The 20,318-nt window shown below is 51.7% G+C and overlaps 1 protein-coding gene across 3 annotated transcripts in view; it reads left to right on the top strand.

Moving 5' to 3' along the window:
- Window positions 1–20,318, top strand: part of PARP4 (poly(ADP-ribose) polymerase family member 4) — a 1,988,214-nt gene that overhangs the window by 1,464,352 nt on the left and 503,544 nt on the right. The gene's annotated exons all lie outside the window — the stretch shown is intronic.

Below are 20,318 nucleotides of genomic sequence, written 5' to 3'. Positions count from 1 at the left end.
CCTGGTAAATGGTCCTGAGTTTCCCAGAGCACAGGTACACAAGGGGTGTCCCATGGGATGCAGCATGTAATATGCCACCCATGAGAGACCACTCCAGGCCTCCCATTGCAACCTGTGTAAGCTGGTGCTAGCACGACTTACAAGAGAGATACGTTTTCTTATTTCTGATGTCACTACACTTAAAACCTATAAGTCAATCCTGAAGGCGGGGTGCTGGGGTTATGAGTGTGAGGACACTCCTACAAACCCCAGAGTTGATTCTCCAGGCTTTGAAAGTGAGGTCAGCCATTTTATTACATATATTGGCCATTCATCATTACGCGATGGCTGACTAAATAGTGGCTGTGCCGAACCTGGGCTTTTATGGTATCAAACATGTTGGAATCCTACCACAACATCGTTATCGGTGTTGGCGGTATGATTCTATGCTCTGGGGTGCTCCACCAGAAAACCCCCAGTACTCCCTGTAACAGCCTTCCAGGTCTGCCAGCAAGTTAATGCTGCTGCCGAACCCAGACTCGATTTTGCAATCCTGCTGTTCAGCTGGGCTCAACCATGGGAACAATAGGTTTACTGTCAGAGGAAGGTGTGGCTACCTGCCAGACAGGACTTCGTGTATTGGTCTGACTTTGGAGTTCCTGCCAGTGCCACCAGAATGCTTTGAAGGGCACATTTGGTGCCCTCCTTGCATACTCCGGTTTGAGCCAGTTCAGGGACTCTTTGGATCCTGCTCTGGCGTGAAACTAGACAAAGGACATGGGAGTAGCCTCCTCTCTGTCTAGCCTCTCCTCTGGGAGAGACTCGTGAGTCGTTCCAACTCTTTCCCTAGGGTCCTTAAGGGCTTGCCTCTGGGTAGCTTTTCAGACTCTAGTCTAAAACCACGTCTCTCTTTGACCGTCTGGACACTTTGACTTCACTGGACTTCGCCTGGAACCGAGACTGCATCAAGGTAGACTCCTGCTGCTCCTAGTCTTGATGTTCTGCAAGTCCCATTTGTTGACTGTATTCTTCCAGGATCTTTAACAGACCTGTGGGCATCAAGGACTCCCGAAGTAATCTCCCTTGGAGTTAAGAAGTCACTCCCTTGCATCTGCAAGCATCGCAACAAAGCTGAATGGTATGCTGCTCCTGACGTCTCACGGACTTCGAAAGGCTCAGCAACACAGGTTGTGGTCCTGCAACTCCCTCAAGGCCTGGCCTATCGTCTCTGCAATTTTGAGGCCAGTATCCCTTGTCAGTACCGCTGGGACTGAACTCCTTGGCACACCATCGGCTAACTGTTGACAAGGCTTGTTGGCTCTGCACTACAGAGATCTTCAGGCTACAAGAAGCTCCATGGGCCTTCATATTTGGTGTGATCCTCGAGGTCCTCTTGCGACTTCTATGCCTTTGGCCCATGGGTCCTCTCAAGGGTCCTCTCCTGCTTTCAGTGGGCTCCTCTGCTTGCTTGGGGCCTGCTCTGACTCTCCTGCATGTGGTGAGTCCCTTGGACCTTGCTGGTCCCAATGTTGCGCCTGCCAGTCTTCTGCGTACTAGGTATCCAGAGGCTATTCCTTTTAGGACCACTACAGCTCCTCTTGTGGCTTGGGATGTTCTCAGAGTCCTTCTCCAGAGTGGGGTTTCCTAAGGAGGTCTTAACATTCAGAAGTACAAGCTTCATGTCTAGTTACATCACTGACATGTGGCAAAGATTATGGTGTAAGCTACAAGGTTACCACACCCTACCATCCACTGTGCAGTGGGTTTGTTGAAAGGCTCAACAAGACCCTTAAGGGTATTATCATGGGACTCCCAGAAGGCCCAGGGAAAAAGGGGATGTCTAACTACCCTGCCTTTTTGCCTACAGAGAGGTTCCTCAGAAAGGGGTGGGCTTCATCCCATTTGAACTTCTGTTTGGGCATCCAGTTAGGGGTCCATCGTGTTTGGTTAAAGAGGGATGGGAGCAGCCTCTCAAACCTCCTAAACAGGACATTGTGGACTATGAGAAGAAAGGTGAAGTCACTTACTTGGTTGACCAAGGCACCCCTGGAAGTCCCCACGGGGTACTTCATGTGAACCAGCTAAAGCCTTTTGTTGACAGGGCTGACATTAGCTTGCTCATGGCCACTGATGAGGGACTGAAGGAAGAGAGTGCCCCTCTCCCTGATCTCCTCTTGCAGGACCCTGTTGATGGGTCAGTTGATGGACTAGCCTTGGCAGGCAGCCTCAGTGATGAACAGCAAGCTGATTGCAGGAAAGTCCTCAGTCAGTTTGCCCACTTGTTTTCTCTGACTCCTAGTCAAACCACTTGATGTACCCATGAAGTGGACACAGTTGACAGTCTGCCTGTAAAGAATACAATTTACAGACAGCCTGATCATGTCCAAAAGTTGCTGGAGTGGGGGTCATTGAGACTTCAGATAGCCATTGGGCTAGTGTAGTAGTCCTTGTGCCAAAATCTCACACCCAAGATGGTACGAGAGAGATGAGATTTTGTGTGGACTAGTGAGGTTTTTAATGCAGTCACTAGGACTGATGCCCATCCAATTCCAAGGGCAGATGAGTGAATTGATACTTTGGCCTCAGCCAAATATCTTAATACATTTGACCTGACTGCTGGCTTCTGGCAAATCAGACTCTGAGGATGCCAACCCCAAAACAGCATTTTCAACACTTGGTAGGCATTATCAATTTATTGTAATTCATTTTGGCTTGAAGAATGCACTTACCACATTTCAGATGGTGATAAATAAAGTTCTCACAGGTCCAGAAGCCCGTAGTGCAGCGTATCAAGATGATATTGCTGTCTTTAGTTCCACCTGGGAGGATCACCTGGTCCACCTCAGGAATGTTTGGAAGCCCTGCAAATAGCAGGCCTCACTATAAAGGCCACAAAGTGCCAAATAGGGCAGAGCAAGGGTGTGTACTTGGAACACCTGGTAGGTAAAGGCCAGGTTCAACCATTAGAGAGTAAAATCTAGACCATAATGGACTGGGTTGCTCCTACTACTCAGACTCAGGTGTAAGCTTACTTAAGCCAGACTGGGTGCTACAGGAGGTTTGTTAAGGGATATGGGTCCATTGGGATTCCCCTTACTGGTCTCACCTCCAAAAGGATGCCTAAGAAAGTTCAGTGGACAGTTAGCTGTCAGACGGCATTTGATGACCTGAAGAAGCCATGTGCTCTGCTCCCATTGAGGACTGTCCTTATTACTCCAAAATCTTTATTGTCCAGAGAGATGCTTCTGAGAGAGAGGTGAGAGCTGTTTTGTCACAACTTTATGCATAGGGCCAGGACCAACCAGTAGCTTGCCATAGCTGTTTGGTGCTCACTTTATTGTTCAGACAGACCATAAGCCCCTCTTATGGCTTAAACAGATGAAGGGTGAAAATCCCAAACTTTTGAGGTGGTCCATTTCCCTATAGGGGATGGGATTTTCTGTAGAACATAGACCCGAGAGTAACTATTCCAACGCAGATGGCTCTTCAGATATTTCCACTTCGAAATAGAAGACTTAACTGGGCAAGTTTAGTCTCATCTCGTTTGGGGGGTGGGTGGTTGTGTAGGAGAGTAGAATATGCTTTCATAGTTACCCCCACTTTTTGCTGGTGTTATACTGCTTTCTGACTAGTCTGACTGGGATACTGCTAATCAGAACCACAATCATTGTGCTCTCCCTAAATTTGACTATGGTAACTACTTTGGTACCTTCCCAATTGGCTACTGGTGTATCCTTCTAAGTCTCTAGTATATGGTACTAAGGTACCCAGGGCATAGGTTCACCAGGCGTCTCTCATGGGCTGCAGCATGAATTGAGCCTCTGCTATACCTCTGGGGCTCGACTGGACAATGTGCACACAATACCTTACTTTAGAATAGTATATATACAGAGCCAGCTTCCTACATTGGTGGATCAGCGGTGGGATGTAAACCCTAGCATTTATTGGACTAACTTAGTAAACGCCTGATCACTCAACAAAAATCCAAAAATGTACTTTAGTACAACACATTTTTCGAATTGACTGCTTTTCGAATTTCTAAAAATCTTGTTTGGGCCTTGGATTAAGTCCCTGTAGTATTTTTGTTAGGAACTTTAAAAGTCGGACACACACCTGCATCAAGGCCACCCCAAAATGCACACATGGTTCCTTCACCTGCTGGAACTGCAGCTACACCAGCCTCAGAGCCACCGAACCACCCGCCAAGAAATACCTCAACCACCTCTGATGCATACTACTGAACACCCGCTCCGTACTCAAACACGCCGTCGACCTGTGGGACATGCTCGACACATCATCTCCGGACGTCGCCTTCCTGGCAGAGACCTGGATGAACGACTCCTCCGCACCCGACATCGCCATAGCCATCCCAGACGGCTACAAGATCACCCGCAGAGACTGCACCAACGGATTCGGAGGAGGAATCGCCATCATCCACAAGAACAGCATCAGGGTCTCGACCAGCACCAACGACACTCTCAGCACCGCCGAACACATGCATTTCCAGATCCACACAGACCCCAAGACCACCCTCAGAGGCACCCTAGTCTACAGACCCCAGGACCACGACCCCAGCTCAGCGACTCCATTGCCGACTTCATCAGCATGCACGCCCTGACCTCCACGGACTACATACTCCTCGGAGACATGAACTTTTACCTTGAGAACAACCACGACAGCAACTCCACCACCCTGATCGACATCCTTGCCAACCTCGGACTGAGGCAGCTCGTCACAACGCCGACCCATCCCGCCGGCCACATGCTCAACCCCGTCTTCTACTCAAGCTCCCACGTCTCCTTCAGCCACACCACCGAACTCCTCTGGACAGACCACCGCTGCATCCACTTCACCTTCCACAAACCCACCACACACCACCGCACCCAACAGATTCCCCGCCGATGCTGGAGCAAAATCACAGAAGACCAACTACATGCAAACCTCGCTCTCATCCCACCTACAGACCCCTCCAACACCGACAACGCTGCCCGCAACCTCAGACGCTGGATCAACGACTGCGCCAACACCCTGGCCCGCTGAAGAAACCCACCCACAGAGACACCAGCAAGAGAGCCACCTGGTTCACCCCAGAACTCCTAGCCTCCAAACGAACATGCTGAAAACTAGAGAAGAAACGGCACAATGAAAAGACACCGGACAGCCTCACAGCCCACAAAGACACAATCCGCAAACACCATCACCTCATCAGGTCTGCCAAGAGGATCTCCTTCAAAGACCGCCTCGACAACAACGCACACAAGAGCAAGGGGCTCTTCAACATCGTAAAAGAACTCTCCAACCCCAGCTCCAGCACCAACAACATCCCGCTGTCGCAAGCCCTGTGCGATTCCCTCGCCACTTTCTTCCACTGCAAGATCACTGACATCCACAACAGCTTCAACACCCAGACAGCCCCAACAGACATAGACACTCCAGACTCTCCGCACACCATCGACCACGACCCCGTGCCAGCCTGGGCCAACGTGAACATTGATGACACCATCAAGACCATGAGCACAATCCACTCCGGCTCCCCGTCAGACCCATTCCCGCACCACATCTTCAACAAAGCCAGCAGCTCCATCGCACCTCACCTGCGCAATGTCAACAATCTCTCCTTCGAGACCACGACCTTCCCAGAGAGTCGGAAACACGCTGAGATCAACGCCCTACTCAAAAAACCCAAGGCGGACCAGAGAGACCTCAAGAACTTCCAGCCCATCTCCCTTCTTCCTTTCCCAGCCAAGGTCATCAAGAAGATCGTCAACAGACAGCTAACCCGAAACCTCGAAGAAAACAGCATCCTGTACCTATCCCAATCAGGGTTCCGCAGCAAACACAGCACAGAGACGGTCCTCATCGCGGCAACCGATGACATCGGGACCCAGCTGGACAACGGTGAGACCCCGGCCCTCATCCTCCTGGACCTCTCGGCCGCTTTCGACACTGTCTGCCACCGCACACTATGCACATGCCTCCACGATGCAGGGATCCGAGAGAAGGCCCTGGAATGGACCACCTCCTTCCTCTCTGGCAGAACCCAGAGTGTCCGCCTCCCCCCATTCCGATCCGAAGCATCCAAGATTATCTGCATCGTACCCCAGGGATCATCCCTCAGCCCAACACTGTTCAACATCTACATGGCCCCGCTAGCACTAGTCGCCAGACAGCACGACCTCAACATAATCTCCTACGCCGACGACACTCAATTGATCCTATTCCTTACCAAGGACCCCCTCACTGCCAAATCCAACCTCCACGAAGGAATGAAGGCCGCGGCCGACTGGATGAAGATCAGCTGACTGAAGCTGAACACGGACAAGACTGAGGTCCTCATCCTCGGCTCCAACCCTTCAGCCTGGGATGACTCCTGGTGGCCCACGGCACTGGGGGCAGCCCCAACACCCACCAACCATGCACGCAACCTGGGAGTCATCCTCGACTCAACACCCTCCATGACCAAGCAAGTCAACGCAGTCTCCTCCCCCTGCTTCTACACCCTCTGCATGCTCCGCAAAATCTACAGGTGGATCCCGACTGATACAAGAAGAACAGTCACCCACGCCCTCGTCAGTAGCAGTCTCGACTATGGAAACGCCCTCTACGCCGGAGCCCCGGCCAAGCTCATCAAACGACTGCAACGCCTTCAAAACGCCTCTGCACGCCTGATCCTCGACGTCCCACTCCACAGCCACATCACCCCCCACCTGAGAAACCTACACTGGATCCACGTCAACAAAAGGATTTCCTTCAACCTCCTCATCCATGCACACAAAGCACTCCACAAGACTGGCCCAGCTTACCTCAACAGACGACTTTTCTTCTACATCCCCAACTGCCAGCACTGCCGACTTAGCCCTTGCCACAGTCCCTCGCATCTGCAGGACAACCACTGGCGGCAGATCTTTCTCCCACCTCGCTGCCAAGACCTGAAACACCCGCCCTCTGAGCCTACGACAGACCCAAGACCTGCTGACCTTCAGGAGGCTACTGAAGTCCTGGCTGTTCGACCAGTAGCGGCTCCCCCCTTTATTTCCCCCAGCGCCTTGATACCCTCACGGGTAAGTAGTGCGCTCTACAAGTTCTTGATTGAATTTAGGTCTTTTAAAAAAAGAACCCCACTTTATTAAAATAATGAGCAACTAAAGGAATATGGCTGAGCAGCTTAACCTCACCCCTAGCGCCAATGTACTGGTTACGTCTTCTCTGTAAAGCTAAACAAATAAGAACCGGGTCCAACCCTACCAGGAGATAACTCTAGGAGTTCCTGGTAGGGCGTGCAAGGGACCACCCCACTACTGAAGGTGAGGATCTTCGGGAGAATGGAGAAAGTAGTGGGGAGGAAGAGGTATTGTACGGGATTGGGAGCGGGAGAGGTGGAAGGGACCAACTCTGACACGTTGAATAAAGTTTTCAAAGAGGGCTTTATTTTTAAGTAAGCTCTTCGCCTTCTAGTAGTTTGTTTAACATGAGCAAACTCGTTGGGATCCGTCCTGACTCCTTTAGGAAACGCTGAGAGTTCTAGGGCGTTTCTTCCACGCAGGTGCCGGTAGTTCTCCAGACCGGAAATGAAGTGGGGTCGTCGGGGCCAAGGTCCTCAACTCCAAGCATGAAATGGAAGAAAAGAAACAACGGGGAATCAGGCTGACGTCCTCATAGGACTAAAAGGGACCAGGGGTGCAGGACACCGAGTGAAGGAGTGCAAAATAAACGTAAGCGCTAGTGCCTAGCAGTGCTCGTGAAGGGAAAGGGACAATGAGGCTACGTTTTAGCAGTATTCACTCGTTTACTGTGTTACTACGATTCACCCAGCCCGCCACTTTGTCCCGTACCTTAGCAAGCCACACTCCTCCCGCGGGAGTGTGGCGGGGCGATTCGCAGGACCGTTGGCCTCCTGGCTGGTCGTCCACTGCTGGGCTCGTCACGGCTTCTTCTCTGCAGGACTCCGTCTCCAGCCTCGTCCGTCTTCTCCTGGAAGAACGTTGTCCGCTGCTTCTACGATTCCGCCTTCTTTTGAGCGTGTGACGTCGCAGGTGGGTGGAGCTTCGCTGGAACAGTTAAAGGGACTGTAGGAGAGTAGGGTCTGCAATCCTATGATCACCCAGATTTTTTGCTTTTGTTTCACTGGTTTACGACTTTCTCTGGCTGTGGGCCTGCTAATCAGACCCACAGCCTGGCTGTTCTCTCTCTAAATTACGATATGTACCCTAGGTGCATTTACCAATTGGTACTGGGCCACCTTATCAGACCCCGTAATGCAGGGCATAGGTGTACCCAGGGCCGCCAGGGGCTGAAGCATGTATTATGCCACCCCTGGCTGGCCTCCCAAATTTGACACAACTGGCTGCACGACAGCTGGGGCGAAGCCGTGTAACCACCCTTCGCTTTAGGTATAGTAGCTCTATATCTAACCATACCATGGACACCCGAGTTCCTATCAGTCACTCCTATGGCAGGCCTTAACAATCCTGAAGGCAGAGTGCGTGGGCTCGTGTGAGCTAGGTTCAGGCCCGAGCCGAGCCCGGTTGCAGCTTGCGGAATCAAGACCCAATAGCTGTTCCATGATAACGCGTACCATAACGGTAACTCCGGTGTCGCGTTATCAAGGCATGTCGAGTAAGGTGTCATACGAATCGGGGTGCTGCCCTCTCACCAATTCTGGCGATGAGGTTAGCATCCCACCCTTCTAGAGGGACACGACATGTACGTAACCGTGAACCCCGGTTAAAGTTAACAGAAGCCTCAGCTCCACAAAATGGATGCTGCCACCACAGACACGAGTCTGACCTCCTGCTGCTGGGAGTCCTTCCAGCGAGGAGCGCTTGGACAAAGGGTTTCCCGTCGAGGGCGGTGTTCGCACCGTCCCAGACAGGGTTTGTGTATTCTGGGTAGGTAGGGCTTTTGCGTGAAGGTGACTGCGGAGTGGCACCCCGGTGCTCACTACGCATCTGCCGGTTAGAACCAGTTCCAGGGGCGACAGCCCTGGCCTGGGGAAAGTCCGGCAGGGGAGAGGGGTGTAACTGCCCCCTTCCTGGTCCCACCCTTAGGGCAGGACCTAGTCATGTACCCACCCCTTTCTTTAGAATAAAGACCGGAGCGGGGACCCTTCCAAATTAGATCATCTTTGATTCAAGAACTACTTTCTACGAAAGGACATTCAAGACTCTTCTCAAGATTTCTCCCTTGTGACTAAGGAGTAGTCACCCTGCATCAGCAGGCACCAACTAAGAACTCTGCGGTTTGCTGTAAGTCCTTCCTCAAGGAATCCGACGGCCCAGCTCGACGAGAACCGGCTTCCCTGGCACCTCTGACCTCTACCCACATCATCAGCTCAGCTGTGATCCGTGGGTGCGACGAGACCTCGAGGGACCGGCCATCATCAGAACCTGCACGCTCTTAAAACCAGCACGACCATCGAGGTAACTCTCTGGTGAGTGCTCTGGGGTCCGAGAAGCCCCGACCCTGAGCCGCTCCAGCACCGAAGTGCGGTCTCCCAGCATCTCCACGATCTGCGTGGGGCCCTTCTGCTCGCTGCTCAGCACGTTGTCTGGTCACTAGCCGCTGGCTTGTGTCCTTCTGTGACGACATCCGAGAATCAGTACTGCTGGTCTGGTTGCTCCAGACTGGCCCTTGCTTCCATCTTTTGCGAGAAGCACCCCGGACCCTCCTGGTCCACTCAAGACGCCCTCTTAGGCCCACCACGTGGCCCTGAGAACTGCCAAGGCTTGTTGCCCCATCCTGGGCCCAGCGACGCCGACAGCATCATCCTTCGTGGGACAGCTCGCACCTCCACCGTGGTCGCCGATAACGCCTCCTGGTCCGTGAGACTGCAGAGCCTAGCGTCGCCCACTCACCTGGTCGAGGTGACGGCCAACCGGTGCCTTCCTGGTACCCTCTGACTACTGGCTAGTAGTACGAACTTGGTCCCCTCTGCTTTCAGGTTTCTTCAATCTCCGATCCAGGCTTGGATCTCTACGAACTATTCAGCACTGGTCGCCGGCCAGCAACTCCTTTTCTTCCGGCTCCTGGCTCGTCAGCGAAGACCCCGACGCCTGTAAGACTTGCGCAGCCGCAGCCCTCGTGGCTAGGTAACTCGGCATTTCGGTGCCTGCATAGCCTCCTTACTCTAGGGTCCTGAGTCCCTCGCTTCCGACTTGCCTTATCGGGTCCGCCCGAGACCTTAATCTTTCCGTGTCCTCGGACACTTGTTTTAATTGTGCACTTGAAGTATTTGCTAAAGAGATTTGGTTTGTGCTTAGTACCCTGTCCTCATAAAGAGTACAGGGCTGTTGTGATTCTTAATAAATATACTGTTTATTTTTCATAACACTTGTGTGGTGTCCTTTCACTGGGTGTTCAAGGGGTACATGTGTGGTAAACAGCTGGCTTAACACGCCCTCTCGAGTCTTTAGCCTTAGACTGCTCGTATCCACGCTACTAGGATAGCTGGTCTATAGGTTGACTTACAACCAAACACCATAAGGGTCGTTGGAACGATACATAGCGGTCGCTAGAATAGCGAACGTTGCATATCGGGCCAACTTCCCACATTGGTGAGCAGCGGGTGGGATTTGAGCTTGCTGTTGTTTTACCACACGTATCCTAAGAATATCTTGTTGAAAGATCGCACAAAGTACTGTTAGTACATATAACTAAAAGCTTAGAATACTCTGAGTTCTACTGAACCAGCTGTTGTAGCTCCTCAAGGCTTAGCACACCTTGGCTACAACTCTTAGCAAGGGTACAGTAGGTAAACACGTAGTGTAGGTAGGTGCATCACTTACACCACACTAGAACCAGTATGTCGGACAAAGGAGGAAACTCTGGGTCTCCCCTTGTGTCAGTTGACCCTCCACAGGTCATCCCTTCAGGATATACTGTGCTGAGCTTCAAGGAGTTAAGACGACTGTGTCACTCCAGGAAGATTCAGCAGGGGTCTAACCCCACAACGTCCTTTCTGATTGGTCTCTTGGAGACTTATGATGCCAGGAGAGCTGAGAAACTTCGTAGCTCTTCTAATCCAGAAGGAGACATGCCTCCCCTCGAGGGAACCCGAGACGATCCTGACCTCATTCACCTCGCAACCGAGAACGAGGATGTGGAGGAGGATGAGGATGAGGATCTCTCTGGGGATGAGGCAGATAAGGGACAGGTAGAAGTCGTCAGACTAAGCAGGTCCAACTTAAGCAAACATGATAGCGGTACTGGGGGACCCCTGGGGCCACTATCAGGTCAGCTTAACATTGGGAATGGACGAGCCCGATCTCTGTCAAGAGACTCTGGCGGATCCCTTCGAACCAATGGCTCTCACAACTCTTCTCAGAGAGGGATGACGTCCCCTCAGAGGAGAGTGTACGAAGCTAAGGAAAGGGCAGCCAATCTGAGGATCGAAAGGGAAGAACTTGCCCTGGCCAAAGAAAGGCTTGCCTTTGCTAGAGAGCAACAGTTAAGTGGGGTAGTCCCCACTGGTGGCAGCAATGTACCTAGTAATAGGGAAAAGAGTTTCGATACGAAACACCTTGGTAAGATAGTGCCCCCCTTTAAACAAGGGGACGACATCCACAAATGGATTACTGCTTTGGAGAGGGCCTGCACTGTGCAGGGTGTTCCCCAGAGTCAGTGGGCAGCTATCTTGTGGCTCTCCTTTGAAGGAAAAGGAAGAGACAAGCTCCTCACCACAAGGGTGGAGGATGCTAACAATTACCAAATCTTGAAAAATACACTCGTTGAAGGGTTCGGCCTAACCACTGAGCAGTACAGGGTGCTGTTCAGGGATACCCAGAAAACGCAGTCTCAAGATTGGTCTGACTTCGTCGATTGTGCCACTAAGGCTTTTGAGGGCTGGTTGCTGGGCAGTAAGGTTACTGATTACCAAGGATTGTATAATTTGATGATGAGAGAACAAATTTTAAACAATTGTCAGAACCAGTTGTTGCATCAGCATCTTGTCGACTCGGATCTGACCTCTCCCCAAGAATTGGGAAAGAAGGCAGACAGATGGGTTCGTACAAGAGTTAAGCAGAACCAGGGCCAGAATCAAGGTGGTCGGAAGAAAGCAGACCAGAAGGGTAAAGATTCTAAAGGGGAACAAAATGACCAGAAGTCTTCGACAGGTCCCCAACAACCCAAAGAGGGTGGGGGTCAGGCTCCCCAAAAGAAGAAAGAAGGCCAATCCAAAAGATGGTGCCAGTACTGTAAAAGTAAGTCTCACTGGTTTAGTGAGTGCACCAAGAAAGGAGGAGGGCAGACTCCTGCCACTGCAGCCCCTAAGGCACCTGTGCCCCCTAGTACAGTCAGCAGTGGTAGTGCGCCTCCCAAGGGTTTAGTAGGGTTAACCCTGGGTTCTGAGGGGCGTGACAACTTAGTTGGTACACTCACTCAGGCTGTCCTTGTCAGTACAGGGGACGCAGACGTATCCCCTGACGTAAGCCCCAATACTTTGGGCAAATACCGACAGACGCCTTTCATAAATGGAAAGATGGCTCAGGCCTATAGGGACACTTGTGCCAGCGTCACCATGGTGACGCCTAACTTTGTGGACCCTGGACAGATCATGCCAGGTACAGAATTCCTGGTGACCAATGCAAGCAATGTCACTACCAATCACAGTATGGCAATTGTAGCTTTCTCCTGGGGAGGGGTAACTGGCCACAAGAAGGTTGTAGTTAGTCCAGACCTCCCAGTGGATTGTTTGTTGGGCAATGATTTGGAGTCGTCACAATGGTCAGAAGTGGAGCACCGGACTCGCATGGAAATGTTAGGTTTGCCAGCACATGTGTTCGCTGTGACTAGGTCACAGGTCAGGAAATGCCCCACTGAACAGGTGCTGGATCCTGGGACAACGGACCAGACACCTCCCAAGAAAAAGAGCAGTAGGGTTAAGGCTGCGCCTTCCCCCTTGCCCCAGGTCGAGGATCAAGTCTCCGAGGAGGCTGACCTACAGGAATTGAGGGAAACTGAGCCAAGGGAATTCGAACTTGATCAAGTTGAATTCTTGGGTTCAGGGGGACCCTCAAGGGAAGACCTGGGGAAGGACCAGTTAGACTGCCCTTCTCTTGAACCCCTCAGACAGCAGGCTGCTGCTGAGGCTGCTGGGAACGCCACAGGTACCCACAAGGTATACTGGGAAGATGGACTCCTGTACACTGAGTCAAGAGACCCCAAGCCTGGCATGACCAGGAGGCTGGTTGTACCCTTGTCTCAGCGTGGTTTCCTACTTACCTTGGCCCACGAGATTCCCTTAGCAGGTCACTTAGGCCAGACGAAAACGTGGGACAGGCTTGTCTCACACTTTCACTGGCCTCACATGAACGAGGATACCAAGGAGTTTTGCCGCTCCTGTGTCACTTGCCAAGCCAGTGGTAAGTCAGGTGGCACGACAAAGGCCCCCCTTATACCAATGCCTGTGGTGGGGGTGCCCTTTGAACGGGTGGGGATCGACATCGTCGGTCCCATGGAACCACCTACAGCCTCAGGGCACAAGTTTATACTGGTGGTAGTGGATCATGCCACCAGGTATCCTGAAGCTATTCCCCTTAGGACCACTACAGCACCTGTTGTGGCAAGAGCCCTAGTTGGAGTGTTCTCCAGAGTGGGCTTCCCTAAGGAGGTCGTCTCCGACAGAGGTGCAAACTTCATGTCGAGCTACTTAACTGCTATGTGGAAGGAATGTGGTGTTAACTACAAGTTCACTACACCCTATCATCCACAATGCAATGGGCTTGTTGAGAGATTCAACAGGACCCTAAAAGGGATGATTCATGGACTACCGGAAAAGCTTCGGCGTAGATGGGACGTCCTGATCCCCTGCCTCTTGTTCGCCTACAGAGAAGTCCCACAGAAGGGGGTTGGCTACAGCCCTTTTGAACTTCTGTACGGGCATCCTGTAAGGGGACCCCTGTGTTTGGTGAAGGAAGGATGGGAGAGACCTCTCAAAAAGCCTGCAGCCAACATAGTGGACTATGTGCTTGGCCTCCGCTCGCGGATGGCTGAGTACATGGAAAAGGCATCTGAAAACCTTAAGGCCAGCCAAGAACTCCAAAAAGCTTGGCATGACCAAAAGGCTGTCCTGACTGTTTACCAGCCCGGACAGAAGGTGTGGGTGTTGGAGCCAGTGGCCCCAGCAGCACTCAAGGACAAATGGTCCGGGCCCTACACCATCCTGGAGAAAAAGGGAGAGGTCACCTACCTGGTCGACCTGGGAACTCCCCGGAGCCCCCACAGGGTGCTTCATGTCAACAGGCTAAAAGCATATGTCGACAGGAAGGACATGAGTTTGCTCATGGCCCTAGATGAGGGACAGGAAGAGGAGAGTGACCCTCTCCCCGACCTGCTCACTCAGAATCCTGACGATGGCTCGGTAGATGGTGTTGTCTTTTGTGGCAGCCTCTCCGAACATCAACAGAGCGACTGTAAACAGGTTCTTCAGTCGTTCAGGCATATGTTTTCTCTAACACCCAGTCAGACCGATTGGTGCACCCATGAGGTTGACACTGGTGACAGCTTGCCAGTCAAGAGTAAAATCTACAGGCAGCCTGATCACGTTAGAGACTGCATCAAAAGTGAAGTGCAGAAAATGTTGGAGTTGGGAGTCATTGAACCCTCGGATAGCCCTTGGGCTAGTCCCGTAGTTCTAGTGCCGAAACCTCACACCCAGGGTGGTAAGAGAGAGATGAGGTTTTGCGTAGACTACAGGGGTCTCAATGCAGTCACTAAGACTGACGCCCACCCAATACCAAGGGCAGACGAGCTTATCGATAGATTGGCTTCGGCCAACTACCTAAGTACGTTTGACCTGACAGCTGGGTATTGGCAAATCAGGTTAGCTGAGGACGCCAAACCTAAGACCGCATTTTCAACCCCTGGTGGGCATTACCAGTTCGTGGTGATGCCCTTTGGTCTGAAAAATGCACCTGCCACCTTCCAACGGTTGGTGAATCAAGTCCTTACTGGGCTGGATGACTTCTGTGCGGCGTATCTTGACGATATTGCTGTCTTTAGCTCCACCTGGGAGGATCACCTGGTCCACCTGCGGAAGACGTTAGAGGCACTGCAAGCAGCAGGTCTCACTATCAAGGCCACCAAGTGCCAGATAGGGCAGACACAGGTTGTATACCTGGACCACCTTGTAGGTGGAGGTCAGGTTCAGCCACTGGAGAGCAAGATACAGTCAATCAGGGACTGGGCTCCTCCAACCACCCAGACTCAGGTTCGAGCTTTCTTGGGCCTGACTGGTTACTATAGGAAGTTTGTCAGGAACTATGGTTCAATTGTGACTCCATTAAACGAACTGACAAGTAAGAAAATGCCAAAAAAGGTTCAGTGGACAGCGAGCTGTCAAAAAGCATTCGATGACCTAAAGCAGGCCATGTGCACGGCGCCTATCCTCAAGAGTCCGGACTACTCCAAACCATTCATTGTCCAAACAGATGCTTCTGAGTTGGGTGTGGGAGCTGTTCTTTCTCAACTGAATTTTGATGGTCAAGACCAGCCCATTGCTTTTATAAGCAGAAGGCTGACCCCTAGAGAGAAGAATTGGTCAGCTATTGAGAGGGAGGCCTTTGCTGTGGTTTGGGCCCTGAAGAAGCTGAGGCCATACTTGTTTGGCACTCACTTCAAGATTCAGACCGACCATAAGCCCCTCTTGTGGCTAAATCAGATGAAGGGTGAAAACCCCAAACTGCTTAGGTGTCCATTTCCCTACAGGGGATGGACTTTACAGTGGAACATAGACCTGGTACTGATCATGGCAATGCCGATGGGCTCTCCAGATATTTCCACTTAGAACAAGAAGACTCACCTGGTCAAGGTTAGCTTATTGTCCCAAAGTTTGGGGGGGGGGTCATGTAGGAGAGTAGGGTCTGCAATCCTATGATCACCCAGATTTTTTGCTTTTGTTTCACTGGTTTACGACTTTCTCTGGCTGTGGGCCTGCTAATCAGACCCACAGCCTGGCTGTTCTCTCTCTAAATTACGATATGTACCCTAGGTGCATTTACCAATTGGTACTGGGCCACCTTATCAGACCCCGTAACGCAGGGCATAGGTGTACCCAGGGCCGCCAGGGGCTGAAGCATGTATTATGCCACCCCTGGCTGGCCTCCCAAATTTGACACAACTGGCTGCACGACAGCTGGGGCGAAGCCGTGTAACCACCCTTCGCTTTAGGTATAGTAGCTCTATATCTAACCATACCATGGACACCCGAGTTCCTATCAGTCACTCCTATGGCAGGCCTTAACAATCCTGAAGGCAGAGTGCGTGGGCTCGTGTGAGCTAGGTTCAGGCCCGAGCCGAGCCCGGTTGCAGCTTGCGGAATCAAGACCCAATAGCTGTTCCATGATAACGCGTACCATAACGGTAACTCCGGTGTCGCGTTATCAAGGCATGTCGAGTAAGGTGTCATACGAATCGGGGTGCTGCCCTCTCACCAATTCTGGCGATGAGGTTAGCATCCCACCCTTCTAGAGGGACACGACATGTACGTAACCGTGAACCCCGGTTAAAGTTAACAGAAGCCTCAGCTCCACAAAATGGATGCTGCCACCACAGACACGAGTCTGACCTCCTGCTGCTGGGAGTCCTTCCAGCGAGGAGCGCTTGGACAAAGGGTTTCCCGTCGAGGGCGGTGTTCGCACCGTCCCAGACAGGGTTTGTGTATTCTGGGTAGGTAGGGCTTTTGCGTGAAGGTGACTGCGGAGTGGCACCCCGGTGCTCACTACGCATCTGCCGGTTAGAACCAGTTCCAGGGGCGACAGCCCTGGCCTGGGGAAAGTCCGGCAGGGGAGAGGGGTGTAACTGCCCCCTTCCTGGTCCCACCCTTAGGGCAGGACCTAGTCATGTACCCACCCCTTTCTTTAGAATAAAGACCGGAGCGGGGACCCTTCCAAATTAGATCATCTTTGATTCAAGAACTACTTTCTACGAAAGGACATTCAAGACTCTTCTCAAGATTTCTCCCTTGTGACTAAGGAGTAGTCACCCTGCATCAGCAGGCACCAACTAAGAACTCTGCGGTTTGCTGTAAGTCCTTCCTCAAGGAATCCGACGGCCCAGCTCGACGAGAACCGGCTTCCCTGGCACCTCTGACCTCTACCCACATCATCAGCTCAGCTGTGATCCGTGGGTGCGACGAGACCTCGAGGGACCGGCCATCATCAGAACCTGCACGCTCTTAAAACCAGCACGACCATCGAGGTAACTCTCTGGTGAGTGCTCTGGGGTCCGAGAAGCCCCGACCCTGAGCCGCTCCAGCACCGAAGTGCGGTCTCCCAGCATCTCCACGATCTGCGTGGGGCCCTTCTGCTCGCTGCTCAGCACGTTGTCTGGTCACTAGCCGCTGGCTTGTGTCCTTCTGTGACGACATCCGAGAATCAGTACTGCTGGTCTGGTTGCTCCAGACTGGCCCTTGCTTCCATCTTTTGCGAGAAGCACCCCGGACCCTCCTGGTCCACTCAAGACGCCCTCTTAGGCCCACCACGTGGCCCTGAGAACTGCCAAGGCTTGTTGCCCCATCCTGGGCCCAGCGACGCCGACAGCATCATCCTTCGTGGGACAGCTCGCACCTCCACCGTGGTCGCCGATAACGCCTCCTGGTCCGTGAGACTGCAGAGCCTAGCGTCGCCCACTCACCTGGTCGAGGTGACGGCCAACCGGTGCCTTCCTGGTACCCTCTGACTACTGGCTAGTAGTACGAACTTGGTCCCCTCTGCTTTCAGGTTTCTTCAATCTCCGATCCAGGCTTGGATCTCTACGAACTATTCAGCACTGGTCGCCGGCCAGCAACTCCTTTTCTTCCGGCTCCTGGCTCGTCAGCGAAGACCCCGACGCCTGTAAGACTTGCGCAGCCGCAGCCCTCGTGGCTAGGTAACTCGGCATTTCGGTGCCTGCATAGCCTCCTTACTCTAGGGTCCTGAGTCCCTCGCTTCCGACTTGCCTTATCGGGTCCGCCCGAGACCTTAATCTTTCCGTGTCCTCGGACACTTGTTTTAATTGTGCACTTGAAGTATTTGCTAAAGAGATTTGGTTTGTGCTTAGTACCCTGTCCTCATAAAGAGTACAGGGCTGTTGTGATTCTTAATAAATATACTGTTTATTTTTCATAACACTTGTGTGGTGTCCTTTCACTGGGTGTTCAAGGGGTACATGTGTGGTAAACAGCTGGCTTAACACGCCCTCTCGAGTCTTTAGCCTTAGACTGCTCGTATCCACGCTACTAGGATAGCTGGTCTATAGGTTGACTTACAACCAAACACCATAAGGGTCGTTGGAACGATACATAGCGGTCGCTAGAATAGCGAACGTTGCATATCGGGCCAACTTCTCACAGGGACCGTAGTCGATTCCAGTCTCGTGCCCCCAGGTGGCCTCTACGCCTGCGTTAGTCCACTTGTCGAACCAGGCTGAGTCCGGCTGTTTGTCAGAAACAGAAAGGGGAACAGCTGACCACCAGTCTTTTAGGTTATCGGGACTGTATGTTCCGGACACGAGTCCCACCCCGTCACACTCCTCCCCCCCTGGATTCTCCCGATCGGGAAGAGGAAAGACCCTTGAAAGAAAGTCAGCATTCCCATTCGCTGTGCCTTTTTTATGTTGCACAGAAAAGGAATAAGGTTGCAAAGAAAGAAACCAGCGGAGTACCCTTGCATTCACAGTTCTGTTTTGGTACATCCATTTTAAGGGAGCGTGATCTGTCTGAAGAAGGAAGGGCTTTCCTTCCAAATAGTAGTGCAGTTTGTCGATAGCCCACTTGATAGCCAAGCACTCTCTTTCTACAGTAGAATATCTGCACTCCCTGGGGAACAACTTGCGGCTGATAAATAGTATGGGATGTTCTATTCCATCGTTCCCCACTTGGGAAAGTACAGCCCCTATTCCTATGTCTGATGCATCAGTGGCCAGTACAAAGGTTTTCTTGAAATCAGGTGATTCAAGGACTGGAGCATTTGTTATGATGGTTTTTAATGTCTCAAAAGCGTTTCTGGCTTCTTTTGAGGGAGTCTGTATTTCCTGCAGTCGGGTTTCTTTACGCAAGAGATCAGTCAGAGGGGCTGCGATCTCTGCAAATTTGGGAACAAACCGTCTGTAGTAGCCGATTAAGCCTAAGAAGGCTCGCAGGTCTCTCTTGTTGGTGGGAAAGGGGGTGTTCTGGATAGCTTTAACCTTCTCTACTTGTGGTGCAATAGTGCCTTTCCCCAGTACGTATCCGAGATATTTGACGGTATTGAAGCCGACTCGAGACTTCTTTGCATTTACATGTAAACCAGCTTGTTGTAAGGCAGTCAGGATGGTATGCAGATGCTGTAGATGGTCCTCCCAGGTTTTGCTGTATATGACAATGTCGTCCAAGTAGGCCGAACTGAATGATGTATAGGGTTTCATCACTTGATTCATAAGACGCTTAAAAGTAGCAGGTGCGCCGTGTAGGCCAAATGGAAGAACGGTGAACTCGTATAATCCTTCATCTGTGATGAAGGCTGTCTTTCTTTTGTCTTCCTCACGGAGAGGCACCTGCCAATACCCTTTGGTCAGATCAAGGGTGGTGATAAACACGGGGTCCCCAAGTTTTTCCACTAGCTCGTCGACCCTAGGAATAGGGTAGGCATTGAAAGTGGAGATGGCATTCAGAGCCCTGAAATCCATGCAGAATCTCTTTGAACCATCCGGTTTCGGGACCATGACGATTGGAGAAGCCCAATTACTTTTAGAAGGCCTTATGACACCAAGTTTCAACATATCAAGTACCTCTTTTCTGACATCTTCCCGTCTAGAAGCGGGGATCCTATAAGGCCTTTGCTTCACGATTTTCCCAGTGGGAGTTTCTATGCAATGCTCTACAAGTGTCGTTTTGCCCGGTAGATCAGAGAAGATGGTGGACAAGGGTTGTAATATACCTTGCAGGTCTTTTTTCATCTTTTCAGGCAGTTCTTCATTTACAACCAGTTGGTCTAGGGTTGATGTTTTGTCTGACAGGGTAGGGAGTACTAGATTGTTGCTCTTTGGGAGTGGACCGATCCATTTCTTCAACAGATTGATATGGTAAGTCTGGGTCTTGTTAGCCGACAGACGGAGCCTGTAAGTGGTGTTCCCAATAGTTTCAAGTACTTCATAGGGTCCTACCCACTCGTTTTTGTGTGTGACAGATGGCAAAAGAAGCAGGGCCCAATCTCCTGCCTTGAGGGTTCTTAGTTTCGTCCCCTTGTCGTAATGCATTTTCTGTTTATGCATTCGTTGTTCAAGGTTTGTGTGAGCGAGGTCTCTTAGTTTCCCTAGCTTGGAACGTAGCTGTAGCGTATAGTCTAACAGAGACTTCTGTTCCTGGGCTTCTTGTGACTCCCAAG

Source organism: Lissotriton vulgaris, chromosome 8 (assembly GCF_964263255.1).
Source record: "Lissotriton vulgaris chromosome 8, aLisVul1.2, whole genome shotgun sequence".
Lineage (NCBI taxonomy): Eukaryota > Metazoa > Chordata > Amphibia > Caudata > Salamandridae > Lissotriton > Lissotriton vulgaris.
The sequence above is the reverse complement of the archived record's forward strand: the minus strand, read 5'-3'. Positions and strand labels throughout refer to the sequence as shown.